Here is a 22,470-nt window from a genome sequence, read left to right on the forward strand (position 1 = left end):
AATTATTAAAGTCTAAATTGATAGATAATACATTGAGCAATGGATTATGTGTAATTCAGCTTAAGTACTTTGAACTCGTCAATATAATCTCAAAAGTTATTGGATCAGTCGAAAACTCGAGTGTTACCATAGAAAAGAAAAATATGGAAAATGATATGAAGCCCTTAACACCATTGAGGGTCCATGATAAGTTTGCATTTCATTCAGATAGTGAGATCACATCCACAGTGGCAGTTGACCATGCATTAACCTGTGTCTCTAGAAAAACTTATGGAAATTAATCAATTTTGGTTGCAAAGTAACTCGAGAAAGATTCAGAAGAATTCTTTTTTGAATTTGTTTATTTGAAATAAACTATGAAGTGCATTGAATGATTTTATTAGCGTACCCACAGTATATACTAACAATTTCATAGTTAATGTTCTACAAAATTCTAGCAGGCCAAAAGGCTGGTTTTTTTTTTTTTTTCCGGAAACGATAGAAATTTTATTATAATAAGGAAGTAAAATTACATAGGTTGAGCAAGGGCTCAAATTGGTCTTTACAAAAGTGGACTAGGCAACTGATGAACTGAAATTTCATCATCAAAGTATAATCATAGCTAATCTACTCAGTTTAGTACTGAGTCTATCCATAGCAATAGGCAAACTATCAAATGAGCATTTCCTAAACATTGAGCAAAGATCTTTTATGTCCACCAAGTGAGTTGCCAGCCTTGAGTTGCCAAAAGGCTGGTTTGAATTATGCATTTTTCAAAAGGGCACGCCTGGGGAACTCACTAACATTCTAACTATGCCTAGTTTACTATATAAATCCACCAATTATTATATAGAGTTTACCTACGAAAAACGACTATAAAACAAAATATATCAGCATAATAGACACAAATATAAGGGGGGAGGGATGGGTTGGGTGATACGAGAGAAGGGAGTGTAAGCAAGAGGTCTCGGGTTCGAGTCCTCCTGCTTACACTATATATATATATATAAGAACTCCTAAAAATCGGGAGGTGGGTGTCAAAATTTTCAAAATTTTAGATTGCAGAAACATAATATTTCAAAGTTTTCGTTTCCCACAAAGTAATTTAATAAAATTGTGATAAAGTTTGGCTGGCCTTTCACAGCAAAAGAAAATTATCTTAACTGCAAAGGTTGTCGTTTTATATTAGCTTCGGCTAACTTATTTTCTTACTCAGGTTTCATATTTATCTATCAACTAAAGACACAATTAAACATCCGATATAGAGAGAGAATATAAATTTGTGGTAGGTAGCTAATCTGAAAAGAGTAGATTGGGCTTTTCAAAAGAGAAAAGGTGCTTATTCTCTTTACTTGTTCAAGGCACTAAATTTGATCTATTCAAGTGTTGCACTAATTTGCACAAAATTGTTGGGTAAATATATATTTAGCTCAAATTACCAAATGGATCCAGTGGTTTGACCAAATTCCTTATACCTCTTATATGTCAGGGTCTTCAAACTCATGGAAGCCACGAAATGGCAAATATTCTCTTCGTTTGACAAAGAACAGAAGCGACCATCGAGATTTGTCCAAAGCCAAGAGGATGTTGTACCTTGACACAGATGCAATCTAAGCCTTTGGATAGTTAATTACTTAAAGAAGAATAATCCCTTAGCACTCCTCTAGAATATAAACTAAAACTAGATAACACAACCAAGTGTTAACTATTAAAAAATGAAAAATAAAAGGAAATGAAAGAAATTAATAAAGAAAACCTCTTCCTCTCATCTCTTGTTCTTTGTTTTGGTTCATCTAAAATGCACCAGTCTGCTGATTCACTTTCTCCTTACAATAATCATCCATTACGGTTGGATATACAATTGACTCTAGATTAAAAAAAAATTAGCTAGACTATATGTAATAATGAAACTTGGTATATATATATATTGTCTGTTTTTGTCAATGATTTAAAATGGAACTTTTGTTCTTATTTTGGAAATTTCGAGAAAAACGTTGTTGACAAATGCTTCAATTTACTAACGGAGAGGTCGCTTTAATTAGTAATTGTCTGACTATATCAAAGAGTTGGACTATAATTTGGACAAACTATAGGATTATAAATTGAACAAAGCTCAATGGAACTTAATGTAATGAACTCAAACTTCAAGGAATTTGGAACTTTTAGACATAAAATTTGCCGATGGAGGCGACATTTCTGACAACGGTTAACAAGAAGGGGGTATCTATTAAACTTTTTGACACTCAATGGGGTTAACTGTAATTTGGTCAAATCACAGAGTAGATTTTGTAATTTGATCAAATTTCAAAGAAGATAGATGTGATTAACCTAGAACTATGAGTTTGAGATAGTTATATTGATGTAATTGATAGCCAGCGGCAAAATTCCATTTGCAAATAGTTAGACTGCAATATATAATACAAGTTTATTACACTTTGCACTTTTCAATTATACCCAAATTCCACTTTAGTCCTTTAACTTTAGAATGGAATCACTTTAATTCCTAAAGTATTAAACTTTTCTCACTTGAGTAAAATTTTTTTCCTACATTAGTTACTAAAATATAAAATATGTCCCACTTAAGTATAAAATTTGTCTCACTTTAGGGACTAAAATGAGATAAATTCTATAGTTTATGGGCTGAAGTGTCTCACTTTGAATTTTAGGGACCAAAGTTGGAAACTGTGTGAGAACCCTCATTTTTACAATACAATTTTCCCAAACTACATGCCTTGCACCAAGATTTAAATCACCTCTTATATGCCTAGCATTATATTTTACAATGTGTTACGACAAATCCCTTGTATTGACCCTCACTTTAAAATACAATTCTCTTATTTACATGCCTTATTATAAGACTAAACCATTTATTACATACCCTTACAATACATTTTCTATATACTATAATAATTTCCATGCATAACATTCCATTTTATTTTACTTGGAGTAAAATATTTTCTTGAGTTAGTTTAAGTTAATGCACCACTTGAATTTGTCCAAGTGTTCTTGTTTTAGTGGTAGAGACTTTATGTGAGTGATTAGAGATGTTAGATAATTATTGGTGCATTTGGAAAGGTAAGAAGACCATTAGTCAAAGATTAAGCAAGGTTTGGTTAAGAAAAGAGCCATGTGGCAAAACCCTAGCCATGGGCTTGTTTGACTAAAGATTAGAAGACATTTTAAAAACTAAATTTGGTTCTTTTATTTCCTAAGCTTGGCCGACTTTCTTAGCATAGAAAAGGGAGAGAGAGTAAGCTCCCTATACTTGCTTTGAACCCTAGCAAACCAAGATCAAAAATCCAAAGGAGAAAGAGCTAGAGTTTGTGAGAAATTTCCTTCAATCTTTGAGGTTATCTCAAGCTTAAAGCTTCCATTGTGGTGGTTTGTTTGGTGACCCAAGGAACTTGTAAGTAAGGTATGTAATCTTTAGAATTAAGGTTTATGACGTTATATCATCTACTTTAAGCTTAAATGATGAAATACAAGTTGTTTGGTTGAGATTAGGGGGTCAATCCCTTGAATTTGACAAGTAGTGGATAAGTTTATTAGTGTGCATACCAAGTGTTTGATGAAATGTACAGCCCTTATTCATGTGTATTTATGAAGTATTGACATGTTTTAAAGCCCTATTTAGTTAGATTTAATACTTGATATGTGCAAAAGGTGAAAATAATGAGAAGAGTGAAAGTTGGAAAATTTCAAGTGTGCTGACCGAAATTTTAGGGGTTGCTGTCCGGTTTTTGCCTTGATGTTTCATGCATATTTTGGCTACAAAAGTGAGTGATATATGTTGGGTTATGTGTGTGTAGGTTGTCTAAAAAAAAATATAACCAATTTGGTTGAGTAAATTTTGAGTTACAAGCAAAGGAACAAAACTGGACAAGGTCCAGAATTTTCTGTCCAGCAATCTTGTAAAGGCCATAACGTTTTACTCACTGATCGGAATTGAGTGCCGTTTGTGGCGTTTGAAATTAAACTCTTAGAGCTTTAAAACGGTACCAAGCTCATTTTCTGGTTCGTCTTGAGCGATCCGTGGCGAGTCGTGGAAGTTGGCTGCCTGGGCAGTACTGTTCATCCGTGGCAGTCCAGAAATTTCATTTGGTTTCTTAATTTGGAGCCACTTATGTTGGGATTTTGGAAATGGTTTCATCTAAACAAATTTAGCCTTATGAACCTAGTTTCCAACGCGGCTGACAGAACCTAATTCCGATTTTTCCCCAATGAGCAATGACCGTTTTCCCGAGGCTGGTCGGGCGAGACAGTTTAACCATAATGAAACCTTTGAGCTTCGGTGAAACTCTTCTTTTGCCGAACTTTCATGTACATACCAAACTTGTTTTCTTATCAACTTTTTCATGGTTTGGACCTCATTTGCATGATAGATTAAGTAACTTAGGCTACTCACTTGGTCTCTTAATGAACCTATACTTTAGTAAGGAACGAATCCAATTGTTAATGGTTTCGCTCGTTGACCTAGGTTTGGGCAACGAAGGTGATCGTAACTGAGACGTTTGATGCCGATTGCTACTTTTGCTTAACAGGTGAGTGTTCCACTACCTGCTACTTGTTATGTGGAATACTTGCATACTTGGAATCGTTGATTTGCTATTGTTTGAGCCAATCACTGTTTTATTTAAAATCGAGGCGAGTGTGTACTTTATCGCACTCGACCTTCCTTGTTTTCCACTGAGGCTCCACTTACTGAATAAGTTAACATGAAATGAGATATTGCTATACATGACTGTGCTTAAGTTGGTTGGATGACATTCCATCAACTACTGTTACTGTTTGGGTACCCAACCTCATAGGTGAGTCGGTCGTATCGAGCCAGCAAGGGCTTGGTCGAGAAGGCCGACACTACAAGAAATTTGGTCATTAGTGACAACATTTCTCAGTGATGAAAAAAAATCGTCACAGAATGGTGTCCTTTAACCACAATACAGCAAGTTGTCACAATTGAGTCAAGGGAGCTAACACATCAGTGACGACCTTGCATTGTTGTCACAATTCGATTCCCGCCAAGAGTCATGGAGAGAGCGGGAACTGCAATAGTGACGACTTTCTAAAAGTTGTCAGTATTAATAGCACTTTCTTTGACAACTTTGCAATTGTTGTCACTGATAACATTGTATAGCCTTTAGTGACAACCTAGTCTTGTCACTGTTTGATTTAAAATATTTATTACTTTTTACAACTATTACTCCTAATTTTTTGTAATTATTATGTGTTCTCTAATGATTTTTTATTGTTATATACTTATGAGCCTCCTTATTAGTTTAATTTTCTTGTATATGTAATAACTTCATTAGAATAAAAATAATTAAAAAATAAAAAATTCATTAGTGTAAATAAACTTGTGACTACTTAACTTAGAATGATTATTAGTTAATATGATATGAATATAAATAAGAGTTTTCAAATGGAACTAGTTATCGAAGTGGATAAATCCTAAACTCCATAGTTAATTAACTAGTACACATTATGTATTAGTTTAATTGTGCATTTTTTTTTCTTATTTGAAGATAATGGATTAATAGTGAAGTTTTGTATTGGATGTTAATTGAATGGCCGCTATTTAAAATGTGCTTTGTTAATTGAATATGCTCTATTTAAAATCTACTAAAAATTTATGGCAACCTAGGTTTGTTTTGCAAATTAGTAGTACAATAACTTCAAACAAAATCAACCGATAACATACATGGCTTATCAGTATAAAATAACTAAAGAGTTCATTTACAATAACTGACTTTAAAAAACACTATATACAAACCAATAGACACAAATATATGGGAACTCCTAAAAATTAGGGGTGAACCATCTTTTAGTTTATGCGGGTCATATAAGTCATATGTTATTTAAAGTAGAATTTTCCATAACTAAAGACCTATGGTACTACTAGACTAAATTAAAAGAATGAAAGAGATTTAAGATATAATAATTTAGTTTTGCAATTTTGAGGAAGTGATATAAAGTTTTAACACCTGTATGAATTATTTGAAGTTATTCAACAAAAAAATATTTGAAGTTATTACCAAAAAAATTGAACTATTTGATGTTGAACAAAAGTACATTTACCACTTGTATTAATTTAACAAAAACTTGACTCCCATTATGAAATTTTTTGACAAAAATGTTAAAAGGTAGCAATTAATAATACGTATTAGTAAAATTATACTTCAACTAAAAAAACTTGATTGAAATTTTGAGGAACTCAGTGAACCGATATTTCACTGAAACTAAATAAACAAAGTATGTGAAAAATATATGGTGCGGGTCAAATGTGAAAAACAAACATTTTGTAACCCAATAGAAAAGCTCTCTGCTTTACTCTCCGTTGGTCTCCCCTCTCCCACTTTACACTCTCAACAGAAACTATTAACAAAAAACAATTCTCCTTTCTCTTCTCCATAGATCGATCATGTCTTTGTGATGTTGAACAGAAGAAGTACTCCACCAACTCTTTGCAACAAAAGGTATCTCATGTCTCTCCTTCTTCTCCCCGATTTTTCCCCAATTTTTTTTGCCCTAATTATTTTTTTGCCAAAAATTTGTGCCCAATTTTTTTGGATAATTTTGAGTTACGGGTGAAATCATCTCCACTAGAACTATTTTAGTTGTGAATACCATTACTTCATTCTTTTTTATTGTACAAGATAAAGGTTTCAGTGGGGTTGGTGGTGGATACGGGTTTGAGGTTGAGTTTGGGGACGAAGGTGATTATGATGTAGAGGGGTTTGTTTCTTGGAATGGGATGGAAAACGGGGACAAGAAGATGGGAATAAAATGAAGGGGGGAATTACAAGGGTGTGCGTAGGATAAAACAGGGAGCCCCCGACAAAGATTTTAGCAGTACGGACCAGACATCTCATTACTGGCACCCCCTTAATACCCTCTCACTCAAACCCATAAAGAATACCCATTTCCTGGTCACACTCCCTCTAGATTTAAGGGTTCCTTTGTTCTCTAGCTTCATCAGATTTGGGTCTAGGGAAACTTTCGGAATGTAAATATTCCTTAAATTATGGCAAGAGAATAATTTTATTGTAGTATAATCACTTTTGTATTCTTCCTGTCCGGCTTGGCGTTTGTTTGTTGAATGGGTTGGTACTTGTTAGCAGTTAGCAGCACTTGGGTTTTTGAAGAATTATATGATCCTTAAGATCGGTAGAAAATTCATTAATGTAAACCTCTCAATGTTAATGTTTACGTCTGTATGCGACGACAGGATAGTGATAGACTATGGGAATGAAACCTATACTCATGTCTGTCATTTGCTTTTAGTGTCTGCTTTGTGTTTACTGGGATGAAAATGACTGGATTTACAAACAGTTTTTCTTTTTCATTTTTGTCTTTTAAAGTACTCTCCTGAAGCAGCCTTCATTTATTTAAAACACCCTTTTTAAGTTTTAACACAAAATTACTACTCTTCCAATTTCTAATTATAAACAATATTATATGAGTTCACTTCTTCTTCATGCGGTTTTAAACAAAAAAAAAAATGAAACAAGAGCTGGCCAATCGCATCTTGGCAAATTTAGTGATTCGTTAAGTTAGGTAAATATCCAAAAAACGCTTTACCATGACCAGTTGAAAGTGAAACTTTGTGAACTGTTGGATTCTTGTATGCTTTACATCCTAATTAGCTATAGTGGTAGGAGTGGAAAAGATTTAAGAGGTGATTATGATGTAGATATGTCTATGAGTGGTTGCAAGTGAGAAAAATAGTGGGTTAAGTGGTGTTGGGTGGAGAGGGAATTGGGAAATCACAAGGTTTAGAGGAATTGGGTTAAGTTCTGATTTCTTTAAATTGCAAGAGAAAAGTTATATTGCCTTTTTTAAAGTTAGGTAAGTTACATTTGAACTCCCAATGTGCAACTAATGAAGTCAATAAAAGGTTCATGGCTGACTGTAATGCTAATTCTAGAGGCTTGCTTATGAACAACTTTTGGTTGCTGAAGTGGAGCATAATTCAAATATAATACAAAAGCCGCATGGGAAATTTGTATATATTGCACATCTTTTGCATTGGGAGTCGTAATTTTCTCAAGTTTTGTGGTTAGTTAAGGAGTATGGACTTTGTGATACTACTTTTAATTGCCTTGTATAGCTAACTATGTTACAAGCAGGTGTTTTTAGTTTTTGTGAGGAAATCATGATATTCAGATTATGGTATAAGCTGGAGACAGCATTTTCCTTGCCAAAGGTATACATCAAGCTTGATTTTCATTGTCCAAATTCTAGAGTTTATCTTGAATAAGTAGTTCTTTCCTACCATTTTTTTTCATATTTGGTGATGGACTACCTGAATGAATATGTAAGTTTTGACGATTATGTAGTGTTCTTGGAATGTGTAGTTGTTACGTTATTAGGTACAAGTATAGGTTAGTATCAAAATTGAAAGAAGGAAACATATGTTTTATATGCAAACATTTTCTTATGAGAACTACAGCTACCATTTTATTCATTGTCTTTGAGCTTATAATGCACAGTATCATTTCATAGCGACTTCATTGGTTTGTTATTGTCTTGCAGCTTATTATGCTGATGCTATTGGTCCTTGCTATGGAATTTCCAAATATTGTGATGTTTTTTGGGTAAGTATATACTCCTTTCTATCTATGTTAGACTTGTTTCAAATGGTTGGGTCTTGTCAACAAAGTTTCTGTAAAAGTGACAATTGTCACTTTGTTCTAGGAGACATTTGCATATAAACAAGCTACAAGTGGTCTCTAAGCTAACTAGTAGAAAAGAAATTTCATAATCTAGTATTTCATGACATCTTATGCAAACTTTTCTTGATAACTACTTACTTTTATGCTATTTAAGCTACTAGCATGTGATATTTGCTATTAGAACTTCTGAAAATTGAAAGTAGGTTGGTTAGTGAATGTACTGGTTCGCCTCATAGTCAGAAGCTTCGATTTATAATGGAGCATCTTTTCCATTTTTTACACAGTTTCACTAAAATATTAGATGCATCATTTTATTATTAAAATCATTAAAATATTACCAATGGGCGCTAAGAATCTCTAGATATGTCGAATTTTATTTGTCATCAAAATTTGGTCTAGCGATAAACAATATGCATTTTCAATACCTGAAAAGTTGAAGTTGCTATGCATAATCTATAGAATGAACCATACAAATGGAGCCTATGAAGCCATAGAAGGAACACTGTTTGGTTCTTAATATGGTAGCATAAGCATATTAATTGTTTTGTGAGTTCTTAATAACGTAGTAAAAGTAAAAGAAGTGTTTCTTGAGCTCTAATGTTCTAAGTGTTTATCTCTTACTTTACCCTTATTTAGTCATTGTCTAGATTATACTTAAAAGGAATGATTTAGCTTATTTTCTTGCAAATTCTTTAGTTATCTTTATTGTTTCAAGTTTTTCTTATGACCTACTAATAATTGCAGTACTTCACTGCAGATATGTTGCTCATTTTAGCTTTTTGGAAGATCAGCAGCAGGAGTTGCCAATTCACTCAAGGACGATAAAGAAAATCTTATACTTAGGAAATGTCATGACAACACATATTTTTTGGGACTTGGAGTTGTTTTGTAAAGCTACCTCGACTTATATGTGAAATTTAGGCCAAATACCACTTATCAAACCATTTGTAGGGTGTTGTTGAACATCATTATGATATTTGAATGCTTGATATGATATTTTGGCATTTCATAATGTAATGGATGCGTTCATTTGCTAATTGTCAAGCATTGTCATTTTTTTTCATTTATAGATATAATTGTAGTAGGAAAATCTGACAAATTTCATGGTGATAAAGTGTTATAACTGAATCAGAATTTTCCATTAATAACAACCTGTTGTCACAGAATTAAAAAGTGTTTAGTGACAACAAAAGTTGTCAGTAATTAGTCTATACCAATGACAATTACGGACCACTTTTAGTGACAACATTGCTTTGTATATCATTGACAAGATACTATGTCATCACTAAAATTATAACAATTACTGATGACACATGTTGTCACAAAACAGTCCCATTCACTGACGACTTTTATTGTCGTCACTATTTACTTTTACCGACGGGCCTTCAGTGACGACCCTGTGACAATTAGAAAGTTGTCAATAAAAGTCATCAGTGACAACTTTTTATTTTTTTGTGACAAAAATAGCCTGTCACTGAAGATCAATTTTCTTGTAGTGCGATAAACCTTGAGGACTATTTACTGTACACTGGAAATCGGTATACTCGAGTATTACCAAACTACTGTTTATGGAGTGCGGGCCCGGTGCGGGGTTGACTGGTGGACGGAAACTGGTGAAAGCGGTGTTCTACGGACTTTATATCCTGTGAATGCAAATGTTGACGGAGTGTCAACGGAACCGATAATGATCAAGCTCAAGTGGATTTGGCTTTTGGAAGCCACCTGTATCCTTGAATTGAACTGTGAATAAACTGTTATTTTACTGTACGATGTTTATTTGGTTATTTTGTTTCCTTGCATGGCTATGTGTTTACTTGTTTATTTGGAACCTCGCTGGGCGTTAGCTCACCCCACTCCCTTTGTTTTCCTTAGCAGATCGGGAAGAGACTTGATCAAGAGCTTTCTAACTTTCTTTTGCTCGTACTTGCGTTTTAAGGTTGTAACTTTTGTTTAAGCAGACTTGTAAGCTTAAATTTTCAAGTATGACTTATGTTATGTAATTTTGAGCATGGAGTAGTAAGCTGACAGGTGATGATGCATATACTAAGCTGGAACGTCGAAATAGTGATTATGTTTTAATTAGGGTTTTAATTCCCTGTTTTGGAAGATGTTCTATCCGTTTTATTGATGATATTAGTTCTTTGAACGACTGAGTCCTGGCGAGAGTTGGGCAGGCAGTCTGCTGATACCCTAGGGTTCGCCCTAGGGAGAAGTGGGGCTGTCACAAACTGGACATAGTTGAAAAGTACAAAGTGAAATTAACCCATATAACAAACCCCTTATTTATGTTCTTTCACATGTCTACTTCCTAACCTTTTATCCTCTCTTCTTCCAAAATAATAACAAAGATTTTGTATGCCAAAAAGCGGCTTCACCAGTGACAAGCAATGCTACTATAATCTGAGATGTATATTTATGATCTTACAATTCTATCATTCAAAATAACAAATTCGATTTTAATCCTACTAACATTGATACATCTTCTACAATGTTAATTTAACCATTAGAATCTTGTGAATCATGCCTATAATTCTAGAAAATAATATGCTTTAATAATTCAAATTATACCATTCATTTTATTCTTTATTTTTATTTCATAAATAAGTAAGTGTATGATGTGTTGAATTTTTATGTTATCAGTCCATAATAGAGAAGAAGTACAAATTTGGGTTAAAGAAACTTATTTTATTGGTTAATATATTACATTTTCTACCTTTCTTTGCTTATACTTTCAAAAACTAGGGGCTTAAAACAAATAAAATGCTTTACTTTGCACATTTTAAGATCTTACAGTCATATTATGATTATATGATCTTATGACTTGTAAAAGGACGATCTCAGTTCTGAAAGCTTTGCTGACAATGTAATTAAGCCTTTTATTTTTTTTATCAATCAACCTGCAAGGCCTGGTGATACGAATCCGGTTGCGGCTAAGGGTTCGTGTGCTAGCTATTTTCACATCCTCAAAGGCCCCAAGTCAAAAGTTCAAGCTAATCGTTCAAGATAACCTTTAAAAGTGCATAATGCATTAGCTCACACAAATGGAGAGTTTAATGGAACTTTGCAACATTACTTTGATTCACCTACAATCATTAAAGGTCTAAGGAAAACTACACTCTATATTCTTATTCTAGTGGTAGAAGACATTCATGCTATAGGCCACGGGCACGTCCTGTGATGCATTCTTGTGACTGAATGTGATATGTTGGGCAGAAGACTTTACCCATGTTAGGCATGGGCACGTCTAAAACAGATATGAAGATTTGATAGTCTTGTCACTTGCGGTCTTGTCATTTGTTTTACTTCAAGTTTGAGTCATTTAATTAGCTAGTTAATTCTATCATTAAGTTAGTTATTTAGTTAATAAAATTAGCCAAGTTTACCTGTGTCAGGCTTGGGCACGTCTAAAGTAGATATGAAGATTTGATAGCCTTGTCGCTTGCTATCTTGTTGTTTGTTTTATTTCAAGTTTTGAGTCATTTAATTAGCTAGTTAATTCTATCATTAAGTTAGTTATTCTTATTCAAGTGACAGAAGACATTCATGTTATAGGCCATGGGCACGTTCTATGATGTGTTTCTTGTGATTGAACGTGATGGGTTGAGCAGAAGACTTTACTCATATTAGGCGTCGGCACATCTAAAGCAGATATAAAGATTTGATAGTCTTGTCGCTTGCTGTCTTGTCATTTGTTTCAGTTCAAGTTTTAAGTCATTCAATTAGCTGGTTAATTCTATCATTAAGTTAGTTATTTAGTTAATAAAATTAGCCAACTTGTATTAAAGATTAATGGGCTGACAGTTGGTTATTTGAGTTTGGTTAGAATAAGTAATATAATCCAAATCCAATTTGTATTCGTCCAAGTAGGGTCGTTTAGCTATAGATAGCTGTCTCTTTTACTTTGTAATAGTAAGTTAGACTTAATGAATAAAATTTGAGAGAGTTTTCTCTTGGTTTCTTGTGAAATATTCTTTAATTCATCTTGAGTGTGTTTCGACGTCTTCAACTAGAATTATCAATCAAGAATCACACTTGAATGTGCCGTTTTCTATATTATACTAAGGTTCTTCAATTATTCTTTCAAATCGGATTGAGATAATATCAATATTCTTGTGATAGGGTTCTTGTTGAGTCAAGGTTTTTTGCAATCCAAACTTGTCCATAAACGATCCTGTGGCTTGTGTTAATGTTGGGTCTCATTGTCCTCAACAAGGTTCGTATTAGTTGGTATTAGAGTTTTGATTTATGGTAGTAAGTTATATCCCATTTTTTTTGTTAGGAAATTAGGTTAATTTCTTTTAGGCAGGTTTCTTGTTTTGTGTGGAAGTAACTAATTTCCTAATTGGTTTTAGTTACTTAAAGTAGTAGTCAAGGAATTTTCTATTTTGTTTAGGATTAGAAGTTATTTTCTATTATGTACAAATCTAGGAATTAGAATTGGTTTCCTGTTGTTATTTGGGATTTTGGCCAAATAATGTTCTCTATAAATAGGTGGGTTGGCATGCTACAAATAGACATACAAAGGGCACACAAGAGGCGACATGTAGCCTTATACATGGGATGTGAGAGAGGGTTCTTTGAAGATGAGAGATGGTATACAAGAGTTAGATTTGGGTTCAAATTATATTCTTGTATAAGATTTTCCTCTCATAATAAAGAACGGGTTTCTCTCCGTGGATGTAGACTCAATGGTGGAGTCGAACGACGTTAAATATTATGTGTCGTTTATCTTTCATACTTGTGCCTTGTTTATTATTAAATTGTTGTATACTTGATATCTCAATAGTTGTTTATTCCACGCTTGGATTCTAACAAGTGGTATCAGAACTTGGTTGCGAAACTGGGCTATTCACAAGCACTTGGATCCAACAAACTGAATGGTTGGATCAAGAGTTTGGTTGTTCATTGTTGGATCCTGGTTAACTATTGAGATCAAGTGGATTGGTAGATGTTACCAATTGAACAATTTAATAGGTGGTATCTTTGTTTCAAGAGCTTGGTAAGAAGTATTGATGGTGAAAGATGGGAAGCCAAAAAGCATGAAAATCCTTGACGATGAATCTAGGCAGGTAATTCAAGGGTCAAGAAAAAGGTGGAGTCCAATGTTGATTTTGGACGTGAATTGATGGAGACTTTCTTACACCTCCAACAGTTGATATTTCATCCTGGTGGCTTTTAAATTTCAGTTATGTTTTTGGGATGGTGTGGCATGCGTCCCAAAGAAACAAAGAGATCTAATTTCTATGCATCAGAAAACTCTGACAGTTACGAGTTTTTCATTTTAGGTGAAGTTTTGGAAACCACAGGTGGCAAGACAGTCCTGAGGATGGGAAGAAGTATGGTGATTTTACCACTTGATTGCCTCAATGATTAGGGTTAGAGCTTATAGAAGGGGATCCTAGATTGTAAGTGATCGTGAGAAGAAATCCCACAAAGGGAGATGGTGAATTGAGGCACCTTCTCACGGATCAACGGGAGGTTAGACTCAAGGCAACTACACATGTTGATTTACCGATTGAATCAATTTGGTATCAGCATTGTATTGATTCTAGTGTGTAGTTCGATACCTTATTATTGGATAGTTGAAGGAAAATGATCGCTAAAAGAAATTTTCGCCGAGGTGGAGATTTGTTAGGAAATTAGCTTAATTTCTTTCAAACAGATTTCTTGTTTTGTGTGGAAGTAACTAGTTTCCTAATTAGTTGTAGTTACTTAAAATAGTAGCCAAAGAATTTCCTATTTTGTTTAGGATTAGAACTTATTTCCTATTTTGTACAAGTTTAGGAATTAGAATTGATTTCCTTTTGTTATTTGGGTTTTTGACCAAATAATGTTTTCTATAAATAGGTAGATTGGCATACTACTAAGAGACATACAAAGGGCACACAAGAGACGACATGTAGCCTTATACATGGGATGTGAGAGAGGCTTCTTGGAAAATGAGAGATGGTATACAAGGGTTGGGCTTGGATTCAAATTGTATTCTTGTATAGGATTTTCCTCTCATAATAAAGAACGGGTTTCTCTCTGCGGATGTAGGATCAATGATGGAGCAGAACCACGTTAAATATTGTGTGACGTTTATCTTTCATGCTTGTGCTTTGTTTATCATTAAATTGTTGTGTACTTGATATCTCAATAACTATTTATGCCGCGCTTGGATCCTAACATGTTTTTTTATTGTTTGAGTCTAGTTTTTTGTCTTTTCGTTGAGTCATTTTTGTTTCTTGTTCAATCTTTTGATTCGTGACATCCTGTTGATCCTGTGTTTTGCTGTTGTAATTTGTGTCATTTATTGTGTTTCTAATTGAGTCATGTTGCCTTAGTTTGTGTCATTCAATTATTACTATCCGAATTTCCTTTCTTTCGTGTTAAAAAAAAGAAAAAAATAAAGAAAAAAAATGAAACAGCTGTGCTTCAATAAAAAGGAAACAACCGCATCTTCCATTTCCTATTTCCTATTCTGAAAAGAATTTGAAACAGCGTTGGATTCGTATTTGTTTTCCAGAAAAGGAATGGATTTGGACAAAAGGGGTTAAGAAATCCTAATTTTACTGGGGAAATGGGAAGCATTAACTGAATTTGCTGCTCCAATTAATCAAAAATAGATTTGGATTTACTTGTTTCCAGTCGTGTGTTTCCATTTTGTGTCGTGCCTTCCATTTCCTAGTTCATTTAGGATTTCATTAATTTTTCGGCTGTATTGAGTCTCATTTCTTGTCGCTGTGTCACGTAATCCTTTCTTGTGTCAAAACTAATCATATTGAGTCGAGTTTCTCAAATTCCCCAAACCCTAAAATTCACTACTTTCTTGTCAATTTTTGATTGCTAGTTGAGTTCAATTGCCTTGGGATCATTTTGGGCTTATTGAAGAAAGGTTATGGGATCATTAGGCTGATTTGAGCATAAACATGTGGGTTGAGTGAAACACGAGCAGGAATAAAACATTAAGTAAGCTTGTGTGTTGTGAGGTGTTTTTCTCTCTGGCATTATTTTGTAGGTTAAGATGTCTACTAGAGGAAGTTTAAAGCAAACTGATTCTATGCTTATGTAAGAAGAAGAGGATCGACACATGGTCAAATTTTATGGCTATTCTAGACCCAATCTTCAATCAAAGAAGAAGGGAAGAAGGTTGGAGAGTTCTAGATCCAATTATTCATATGGAACCAGTCGAAGGCCTGAATGGCAAAATTGAAGAGAGATGCCAAGAGGGTTTCAAGATGATGGCTTAACTAGCACTAAGATGTCCAACATAGCAAGATCAAGGTGATATGAATCTAGATTGTTGGTCAACTCCATGATGGAACAAATTCAACATACATTAGATACCTATCTTGGGCCATACTTTGAACAACATAATTAGGTGAATGTTTCTGATAATTGTGTCATGGTGAATCTCCTAAAGAGGAAGTTGTTGAGTCCGCTACTAATGAAGGAGAATCTCGTTATGTTCTACAGTTGGATAAGAAGATTGACATTATATTGTATCCAAGCATCGAGCTTGATAAGAAAGCGCCTAACGATCAATCTATACTAGCTAGTAAGCAGCGTTAGTTGAGAAATTGTGTGAGAAGAATGAGGTACTAAATATTTGTCACTTACCAAAAATGGTTGTGAACATTATCCATAAATTCCAATGCTGTATCACCTGACTAAAAAGTAAGTGTCATTGGCGCTAGAAAGTCTTCCATCAAGACTTGCAACTTCGTTGTTCAATTAATTGATATGTACCTACCAATCATTTTGAAATGATTGCCTTGTATGTCTTCATGCTCTAATTCTAACTAGAATAAGTCATATGCCAATCAATAAATATGTGAATCCCACTGTCATGTTTTGTCCATCCATTGTCCACCTTTTGTGTTCAAACGAAGGGCAAAATGGAAAATGCAGATTAATTCTTCGAAAGTTGCACACTGTTAATAATAAGTTGGAGTCCCGAAAAGTGACAAAATTTTCGGGACGGAAGGAGTATTTATTTTTTTGTTCTTGGTAGGTTCAAGGATTAATTAAAGAGCAACAAAAAGGAGTTAATTTTGATGTTATTAAGCACAATTCACCTATGGATATTGTTACTAATCAATGGCCTATTGAATCGATTACAAATGGCAAATTATTTGTTGTTCAATTAAGCCAATGATGAGGTAAGTTTCTTATCTAGAGTTCTTAATTATCATAGTAAAATTGAGAAGCTTGACTTGTATATGAAGGTATGGCTTCTTCATAATTCTTACCTTGCTGATTTAAGTGAGTGTTCCTTGTACATAATGCGAGTTGTGTTTCTTGACTTGTTGGCACCTAGTAAAACTCTTGAGTTAATTGAATTGTTTTTAAGGTTGTTTATCTGTATAATAAGGATAATCATCTTATGTTTGTATTTCCTTTTCATATTGATAGAGTTTTTTATTTGCTTAATGTTAATCATTCTAGTATCAATTTGACTCGTTATATGAGTTGCATTTGTCACAGTTGTGAGAGTCTATTATCAAGTCCTTATGTGCTTATTGTGTTCCTTAAGTCATGTGATTATAATGTTTGTTCTTGTGTCATTCCTATTCATTCTAGTTGGAATGTTTTTAAAGTTGATTATTTGCATGAAATCCTTTGTCCTAGTAGACATGTTGTTCATTCAATTTGTGTGATGCATCAACTTGATCTACTTGACTTAGAGGGTTTAATTGTTTGGAAGCTTAAGTATTACTTTGATGCTTATGCCAATCAAGTCTAATTTCAAGTTATGCTAAAGGAATTCAAATGGTGCATTCATTCAATCATTTCCACCTTGTTATCAACTTGGTAGGTTTGGTGTTTTTGAGTGTTCATTCCGCATCTTTTGTGTTTGATCCAGATATCGATTCAAGGTCGATTTTTTTCTATGGGGGGTGGAATGATGGAGGTTGAAGAAACCTTAGTAGCGCATTAACTACCCCATCAATTGGAGTGGATGGTAATGAGATCTTTGATCAGTGTTTATGGCGAATGGAGCATGAGCTGGAAGCTGGTGTGCATTGGAACTTGTTCATGATTAAGTTGAGTAGGCAATAGGCTTCTTGGCTCGCATTCATACAAGCATTCCCTAATGTGCTCCAATGTAAGCAAGAGTTTGATTTGATGACAAATCGTCTTTGAGAGAGGGGGAATGATATGAATGTAGCTACTATTAAGGGTTCGTGCGCTAGCTATTTTCACATCGTCGAGAGTCCTAAGCCAAAAGGTCAAGCTAATCATTCAAGTAGTTGTGTTTGGATAGAATAAGTAATGTAATCCAAATCTAATTCGGATTCATCCAAGTAAGGTTGTTTGGCTATAAATAGCTGTCTCTTTTACTTTGTAATAGTTAGTCAGACTTGATGAATAAAATTTGAGAGAGAGTTTTCTCTTGATTTCTTGTAAACTATTCTTGAATTTACCTTGATTTTGTCTCAACATCCTCAACTAGACTTGTCAATTAAGAATCACATTTGACTATGACGTCTTCTATTTTATATCATATTTATTCAATTATTCTTTCGCATCTAGTTGAGATAATATCAAGGTTCGTGTGATATGGTTCTTGTTGAGTCAAGGTTTTCCATAATCCAGACGTGTCCATAGACGATCCTATGGCATGTGTTGATATTGGGTTTCATTGTTCTCAACAAGGTTCATATCACTTGGGCTTGGTTCCCAAGAGGAAAATTTGATGTTTAAGTAAGTATAATTTGACGGGATTGGCTAACTATTGTCCAGTGGGCACTCGTTAAGGGGTGTCAAGTGTTAACTTTTTGTAAAAGTGATATTAATTTAAGAAAGTGTCTAAATACAAGGGGTACAATAAATATAAATATCTTCCTCCATTTAATATATTTAGTGTAATTTACATGTATCAATAAACTCTCAGTAGAAAAATCCGTGGTTGAGAAATAATATTTGGGAGAAATTAATGGTTGAATAATGTCTAAATCAAAGGACTAATTATTTTTCATTTTTCTTTGCACTGACATGCAGTACACTTAATATAGGATTTGGCATCACTCTTTTGAAGTATATTTTTCTGGTTAAAAACTTTTTATTTCGTTAATTATTTGTTTTTGGCATTTTACATTTACTATATCTTAATTAGCTGGACAAAATTATCCATGATAATTTTAATGCCAATTTACAAGCCATTAAAAATTAGCATATCAAAAGCTACTAAAAATGACCACAATGTAGGGATACACTTTTTTATTTCACTCTTTGTTTATCGACACAAAATTATTAGGATAGATGAAAGTGAGTTTCTTAATTTCTAAGAAGATTTAGTTATAAGAAGAACCGTTGTTACTAACATAAGTGTTTGTAGATAGAGGATAAATGTGCAATAAGGTTAAATGCTAACCTCTAGAATCTATTCGATCTCTCTTACCTTTCTATTTTGTATTTCTATGGTATCATTTTATTGGCCTAACATATTGAATAAAAGATTGAGTTGGACAACAGGATGGGATTTAAGTCTGTCCATGGTTGTAGGTCGGGAATTTTAAACCCCAACTTGCATTTCAATCAAGATTTCTTGAAATCTAACTGGTGAGTGCATCATGCACTATTTGGTCTAGAGGTAGTTTAGTTTATTCCGGATCTTTCATTGATTCCCTTGAGTCCATCATTCTCTTTTATATAAAGTAAAAGCAGGAGTATATTAGAAATTATTGTTTCAATAAAAAATGTGATACACACACACAATGAAACAGTGGATAGGATGGATTAGTCATTAAACTCTTGTATACTGCCCATTTCTGCACAACATGTGACGCTCCCACTTCTCCCTAAGGCGAACCAAAGGGTATCCGCGGGGCGCCTGCCCAACTCTCGCCAGGACTCAAGCAATTTCTGTTCAAGCTTATAGCAGTACTAGACGTCAACAACCAGATAATATAAATACGATTTGTGCGGAAGCGTTCAAGCTTACAATATTTAACAATTACCCAATCCTTACATCGGGTTTCCATAATACAGCCCAAAATATACCATAGCCACAATGTCTAGTCAGTATTATTGGAACCCTATTACAAAAGTACAAAAGGGAATTTCCTCCGAGTCTCATTCCAAGCCCAATCCTGTTAAGGAAAACAAATCTACAGGGTGAGCAAAACGCTTGTGAGGCCAAGAACACACATGCAAGCACATTGTTCAAGTAACAAACCAATTTACAAGTCGAGCAATAATATTTCAATACTTAATGTCGCGTCCCACTTTTCGAATGAATTGTGATGTGTTGTGGTGTGGTGTGAACGTATGCAAAATGAAAAGTAAAAGGCCATGGGACTTTGGAAAGCGACGATTTGGCCAAATGAAATTTTAAAAAGGGTTTTTTAAATATGAAAACGGAGTCGCCACTTGGTATAGATTCGGGGTGTACCAAGTCACCCAAAAAGTGTTTTTTAAAGACAAAGTAGTAAAACCCTTTTTAAAACGACTCCTAGTCCACGTAAGCCAAAGAAAAAGGTTCGGGGGTCACGTTTGACAAAGGGGAAGGCAAGGATAGAATCCAAGGCACCCCTTTGACCTAGCCAAGGCTAGTTGCGCGACTCAAACCAATTTTTCCTAATTTTTCTACCCAAGGTATGTATCGCATATTGGATATATCTATATGAATGCAAAAACCTAGACCTAGGGGGATTGGGGGAAATTTCTCTTCAAAGGTTGAGTGGTGCCAATCACATTAATTGTGAAGCCCAATAATGATCCTTTTGGAGAGGTCACACCTAAACCTAAATGACGTGAAAAATGAGTGGAATGCATGCCATGTGAAAGTGTGAGTTTGTGTGAAGTGAGAAAAATGATAAAAGTAATAAGATACGAGTGAAGGTGTGCAAATGTAGATGAAAGTACTCGTGTGCGAGTGAAGATAAAAATGCTCGTGTGCAAGTGAAGATAAAAGGGTTCGTGTGCAAGTGGAGACAAAAAAGTGTTCGTGTGCAAGTGAAAGTGATAAAAAGGTGCATGTGTGCAAATGAGACAAAAGTGAAAGTGTAATGATAGAGTGGATTGAGAATGCATGAGCCTAGGGAATTCATGCATATTGGGTACGGGGAGACCTAAATCGTGACTTGATTTTCCCTTTGATTAGAAGGCGAAACTAGCGTGCTAAGGCTATCGAGTAGCCACACTCGCTCGTTTCCCTTATCGGAAGGGGACCCTCAAGCAAATGGACCCTACAACTATCATGATATGCAAAAATCCTAAAATGAAGGGAAAGGGGGTTCGAGGAGCATGCCAAGTGATAAAACTAAGAAAAATGCATGATATGTGGTGAACAAGCAAATGATATGCTAATGAGGGGAAATCCCTAAGGGTCTAGCGTTGGACTAGCCCATTCTATGAATTCCGACTAGCGTTGGACTAGCGGAAACGTACATTCATCCATTCCATTCATTCATGGCTATGAAAGCAAGTAGACATGCCAAAATACTCGTAAACACATAGCACATAGCATTTAGCATGCTCGACTAGATGCAAGAGCCTAATAAAGCAATTAAACATGTAGCAACAAAAACAAGCAAGGGGAAGGGGAAGTGGACCAGATGCTCTCCGAGCCCTATCTATTACAAGCCAAGAGGTGTACACATACCCCATAAAAGCATAAAGGGGAAGGGGAAATGGACCAGATGCTCTCCGAGCCCTATCTATTACAAGCCAAGAGGTGTACACATACCCCATAACACTTAAATAAAAGCAAAAGCAAGTAAATGCACCAATTGAAAGAAATTTGGACAAGGCAAGGAAAGCGAAGTAGACATGCATATCCACATAGCACATAGGAGCACATAAGGTCAAATGAAGTGCAAATAAAAGGGTAGAGTGTACCTCCCTTGAAATTGGGCCTCAATGAAGTGAAATCACTTATTTATCCTCCAAAATAAAAGAAATGGTCAAGGTACCAATTTATTTGGGAAAAATTAAAGGAAATAAGCAATCACAAGCTCACTTGATCATAAAGCCTCCAAAGTTGTGACTTAAGTGCAATTGACAAAGCATGGTAATTAATGGAAGCAAAACAAGCAATGAAGTCGCAAGAATTAAAATCACCAAGGACCAAATTGAGAAATTATTCAAATGGTTGGGTCTTAGTGAAATAAGGAGAGACTTGGGGGGTCAAAGTGCTAAATTCCAGAAAGCTTTTCATGCAAAAGCATGCACGGTTATGAAGCTTATGCTTCTGCAACTTTCAGCCAACATTTTTCTGCAATTTTTGTATTCATTCTAATGCCATTTTCCCTCCAAACCAAGCTAACATTTTTAACCCAAACATCAAAGCCTCGATTCCAAAACAACAACATCACAACACTCAGCATCCAAAGCATCCAAAACAGACCAAAAGAGAAAAGAGAGGCGTATGAATGGGAGCAGGCAACGGCAATGCATCAGTTTTTTCTGAAGATGCGCACAGGCCATCTAAAAAGGATGAAATGTGCGCTGCATATTGAACAAAAAAAGAACAACAACCACTGGACAATTATGACATCTGGAATGTACATTTGTCTCTTCCTCACTACAAGTGCAACCATAAAAAAAACAGCAAAAGCAACGTGAGGACTTGCGGCAAACCGAAATTTATTTCCAGCAGGCATCGAATCATGACTCAAGCTAGCCTCAAATTAATACTTGAATGGTTTTGTGTTAACAAGGCTCGAGGAACCGCAGGTTCCTGTTAAATATTCTGGTGAAACTTTTGCAAACCAAACAAACAAAAGAAGAAAAGAAAAACTCAGAAAGGATAGCATGCAAATCTGGAAATTTCTGCAACCTTCAACCGTGGCATCCTTTCATTTTGTCATGCAAACAAATCCCAACGAAT

General features: G+C 34.7%; 1 long non-coding RNA gene across 1 annotated transcript; it reads left to right on the forward strand.

Moving 5' to 3' along the window:
• Positions 1–3,274: 3,274 nt before the first annotated feature.
• LOC113779121 lies at positions 3,275–10,689 on the forward strand. Its single transcript, XR_003469438.1, has 3 exons — positions 3,275–3,394; positions 4,457–4,520; positions 10,527–10,689. It is a non-coding gene; the product is annotated as an uncharacterized LOC113779121 (long non-coding RNA).
• Positions 10,690–22,470: the final 11,781 nt, after the last annotated feature.

Source organism: Coffea eugenioides, chromosome 8 (genome assembly GCF_003713205.1).
Source record: "Coffea eugenioides isolate CCC68of chromosome 8, Ceug_1.0, whole genome shotgun sequence".
NCBI classification, from domain to species: domain Eukaryota; kingdom Viridiplantae; phylum Streptophyta; class Magnoliopsida; order Gentianales; family Rubiaceae; genus Coffea; species Coffea eugenioides.